Genomic DNA, 4871 nt, shown 5'->3' with positions numbered 1-4871 from the left:
GTTTTCAGTGAGTTGTAATCACTGATCACAGATCATAGTTACAAATATAATAATAAGCTTTAAAGTTTAAAATACTGTGAGAATTACCAAAATGTGATACAGAGGCATAAAGAGAGCAAATGCTGTTGGTAAAATGGTGCCAATGGACTTGCTTGATGCAGGGTTGACACAGACCTTCAACTTGCAAAAAAGCACAGTATCTCTGAAGCAAAATGCAATAAAACAAATTATGCCTATACCCACTGTCCTTCATTACACTCATAATTTGCATCTTCTAACACTGTGGTCAGGACTCGTTCCAGCTTGCTCTTGATGTACTCCCAGATAGGCCTATTTCTTTCCTGGTATCATCCTTCTGGCCTTTGCAGCTAATTCACTTCTAGTTCTGCCTCAGCTCCAAGGGGAATAGACTATGCTTAGTGGGGTATTGGCTATTGCCCATAGATTTTTGTCTTTGCTAAAAGTCCTAATGTCCTGGGCTCTCAGCTTCCATTCCTCCCAATGGCACTTCAGCCAACCTGCTGCATAGATCTGGCTCCTCCACCAGTTACCTTCCACCACTCCTGAAAGAAAGGCTTTGGGTGAACTTAAGTCTGGAAGTCCATGGTTAAACCTTCATTTCCTTCCCCCTCTGCCTCCCTCAGACCACACCCTGGCAACTATTACATTGCCAGTTCAGGCTCATAGCAGGCACTGATTAAATGTCTTTTAATTAAAAACATACATGCTTTATCAGTTAAGACACACAGAAGAGTTCTTTGCATATGGTTGTTGGTATATAAATAGGGAAAGCATTAAAAATAAAAACTTTCCCTCAACTACAGCAAAAAATTCTCTATTTCTCTCTGTGAAGCTATGTTTATGTTACTGTCTTGAAATGTTTTTCTTTATCTCCAATATTAGCATATTTAAAAACTTCTCATGCTTAAAACTAGACCTAAAATGATCCATTCTCATGAAGCTATCTCAATTTTCTAGCTAGAAGTTCTTTCTCTCCTTTTAACTTCTCTGAGCTTTGTATCTGCAGTTTCAAAATCACCAATTTATGTTTTTCTACATTCAGGCAGCTCACTCATTAACTTACTTGTTCATTTATTCAACACATACTTATTAAGTGCTTATTGTGTGCCAGGTACTTCCACTGGAAGTTACTTTTTAATGCATGAAAGTGTTAAAAAGGCCTTTGTTTTTTGTTTTTTTTTAAATAATAAATTTATTTTTTATTGGTGTTCAATTTGCCAACATACAGAATAACACCCAGTGCTCATCCCGTCAAGCGCCCCCCTCAGTGCCTGTCACCCATTCACCCCCACCCCCCGCCCTCCTCCCCTTCCACCACCCCTAGTTCGTTTCCTAGAGTTAGGAGTCTCTTAAGTTCTGTCTCCCTTTCTGATATCTCCCACTCATTTCTTCTCCCTTCCGTTATATTCCCTTTCACTATTATTTATATTCCCCAAATGAATGAGACCATATAATGCTTGTCCTTCTCCGATTGACTTATTTCACTCAGCATAATACCCTCCAGTTCCATCCACGTTGAAGCAAATGGTGGGTATTTGTCATTTATACTGGCTGAGTAATATTCCATTGTATACAGAGACCACATCTTCTTTATCCATTCATCTTTCGATGGGCGCCGAGGCTCCTTCCACAGTTTGGCTATTGTGGACATTGCTGCTATAAATATCGGGGTGCAGGTGTCCTGGCATTCCACTGCATCTGAATCTTTGAGGTAAATCCCCAGCAGTGCAATTGCTGGGTCGTAGGGCAGGTCTATTTTTAACTCTTTGAGGAACCTCCACACAGTTTTCCAGAGTGGCTGCACCAGTTCACATTCCCACCAACAGGGCAGGAGGGTTCCAAAAAGGCCTTTGTTTATAACTTCAGAAGTGTTAAAATTCACCAGATTGACTATGGAAAATGTCAGTAGGCTATATTCCAATCACTCAAGGACACCCTCTGTGCTCCAGACAACATCAGCTCCTTTATTCCTACTGTTCTCTTAACACATAATGTCCCTCACGCCTTCTGCCCCTGTCCTGCCATCGTTCACACTCCTCCTACTCCCTTCCCTGCACCTCCCACTCTGTGCCCTGCACTGCCTTCTGAGAAATTTCCCTCCTAGAGAACCAGCACTAATGCCATCTTTGCTCTGAAGCCTTTCTTAATACTGTTGTTTTAGAACTAAATATCATGTTGGCATATTGTATTTTGTACGGCTGTTCAGGGGGCATCCCTTTTTCTTGTGGGGACTTCCCTAGGAATCTATCAAGGTTTGCTACTCAGATTTTAGATTCTCATAGAGAAGGGCAAGGCTTTCAGTTTTATAGTTCTCCTTTCACCACCTTTCCTTAACTAAATCTAAGATGTAGTATTAAAAAAAAAACTAGAAGAGTTATGAGAATTGACTACACACTCACTGGAAGGGAAAAAATGAAAAGACAGTCCACATTAAAAGTTGGCAAGAATGGGATTCTCCTGCATTGCCAGTGAGAATACAAAACGGTACAGCCTCTTTGGGAAAGAAATAGACTATTTCTTATGGGATTAAATTTATAACTACCATGAGACTCGGTCCTTCTACTCCTTGGTAATTGCAGAAAGGAAATGAAAACATATGTCCACGGGTGTGGCCAGATGGCGCAGGAGTAGGGGTCCTTACCTCACCTGGCCCCACCAACTTACCTGGGCAAAAAGGAAATGGAAAGGAGCTTCTTCTCAGAAAGGTCTGTCGGCATCTGACTGTGTCCATGGAGCAAAAGGCAGAACCAGCAGTTTTCATCAAATAGGTGGTGCTGTTTGGGAAAGTCATTCAGGGCCAGGCCCCACCCTAGGGTCTTCTACTGCACTGCTATGTTGCCTTTGGGTGCAGAGACTTCCCCAGAGGACTGCCCAGCCTGGGGGTCCTGCACAGAGGCCTCAGGGCTATGGCACGTGGCTGATTATCAGCCCCACCTGGGCTGCTTTTTTTTTTTTTTAACAATCACATAAGGAAGCATTTATTTGAGGTTTAACATGAAATCATACAAATAAAATTTGTATAAACACAAATCCACATCGAGTCGTAACAGATAGCAAAAGACAAAGTAAAAACAAAGGAAACTAATTGGCGGCTATATACAGTTGGACATGGTTGTGTCTTGTACACTAGAAAGTCTTTTACAAAATAATCATCTTAGATCAACAGAAGACCAATCTTCAATGTCGTCCTGCAAGATGGATTAACTTTAAGCAATCTCCTCCTGTTTTCTCCAATGTCCTCCTTTAGTATGGCTGGTAATTGTTTTGGTGATTGCCACCCCCTCTAGACGCCTTGCCGTAAGTGCTCTGTTAGCCACTGTAGTCTGCATATCCCTGTCCATATCCATAGTTCCCATAGTTATACCCAGTATAATCACAGCCGCCATAGCCACTATAGTTTTGATCACCACCATAGGCACTATTGTGATTTCCATATCCTTGATGATAATAGTTATCTTTGGTTCCAGTTTTGGCCCTGACCTCATCCACGACCCCTAGTACCACCTCGTCCACCAGCTGCAGCACCTCTTCCTCCTTTTTGTTGTTGCTGTTGCTGCCTATGTACCTCTTTGGGTTGTGCAACTTTGATTTCACACTTCCCAGAACCAATTTGATGATATCTGCTTTCTAACAATTTCTTTACTGGCTCTTCATCTGTATAAGTAATAAAACAAAATCCTCTTCTTTCGTTTGTTTTTGTATCCATGGGAAGTTCAATATTTTCAATCTCTCCAAAGACTCCAAAATATTCTTTAATTTGTTCTTCGGAAGTATCTGGGCTCAATCCACCCACACCTACGAATCTGACCTGAGATTTAAAGAGAGAACAGTTGGAACACTACAGAGAGAAGGGTTTTCACTTCTAACAAGGTAAGAAGGATGAAAAAAATAAAATAAAATAAAAAAGAATCAAGTGGGAGAGGGGCACCAAGAGGAACTGGACTAAGGCCAGGTGGGCAAGAGCCTGGGGGACAGGAAAGCCCAGCCCCAGAGAAGTGGGAATTTTAAAAATCCCCCATGGATTCTTCCCTGATGGAAAAGTGCTCAGCAGGGAAATCAGGCAGAACCGCAGGAGGGGCAGTGAAGCCTCCAGTCTTCCGGGGTCACTAATAGAGAAAGTGTGCCCAGGGGAAAGAGCACCGCACACCACTGGCGGATCTCAGTAAAGGGCTGGAGTGCGCCCCAGTGGGGTGTTAGAAGAAGCCGATTGGTCAGGCGGGGGCTCCAGGCAGAGGGTTCTGGACCCTGCTGCCTTTGGGAGCCCTGACCCTGGGAGCCAATTCCAGCAGTACAGGCCCCGGATCCCAGGGCACCGAGTGGACACAGCCCATGATCCTGTGTACCTGTGACTGGTGGAGGCAGGGAGGGCACATGACAGTGAGGACTCTCCTGCCACCAGTCACCCCCAGGCTGTGCAGGTCAGCACCCCTGCCGCGGGAGCATCTAGGCCAGTGTGGACCGGGAGACTGCAGTAGTTACTGGGGGAGCTGACTCTAGGGATGGAGACCTGGCAGCCACCAGTGTTGTTCCTTCCGGTGTCACCATATGTGTGGGAGAGGCGGGGCTGCCAGGGAACCCGCTCTGAGGGGCTGCCTCATGGAGTAAACAGCTCCCATTGAACAGCTCCCCTCCCATCAGGGGGCCGGGCATCTCCCCAGGTACACACAACTGAGAGTCAGAACAGCAGGCCCCTCCTCCAGAAAACCAGCTGGAAGAACAGGGGAAGAGAAAGTTCTTGACCAAGCAACACTGGAAAGCTCCAGGGGAAGTTGAAGGATTTACAGTATATAGAACCAGAAGGTACCCCTCCTTTACCCCCCTTTTTCCAGTATCACTCCTTCTTATATCAG

The 4871-nt window shown here is 44.6% G+C and overlaps 1 pseudogene; it reads right to left on the bottom strand.

Moving 5' to 3' along the window:
• Positions 1–3264: 3264 nt before the first annotated feature.
• LOC129507283 (heterogeneous nuclear ribonucleoprotein D-like) lies at positions 3265–4671 on the bottom strand (annotated as a pseudogene).
• Positions 4672–4871: the final 200 nt, after the last annotated feature.

The sequence above is a fragment of the Nyctereutes procyonoides genome, unplaced genomic scaffold (genome assembly GCF_905146905.1).
Source record: "Nyctereutes procyonoides isolate TBG_1078 unplaced genomic scaffold, NYPRO_anot_genome, whole genome shotgun sequence".
In the NCBI taxonomy this organism is placed as follows: domain Eukaryota; kingdom Metazoa; phylum Chordata; class Mammalia; order Carnivora; family Canidae; genus Nyctereutes; species Nyctereutes procyonoides.
The sequence above is the reverse complement of the archived record's forward strand: the minus strand, read 5'-3'. Positions and strand labels throughout refer to the sequence as shown.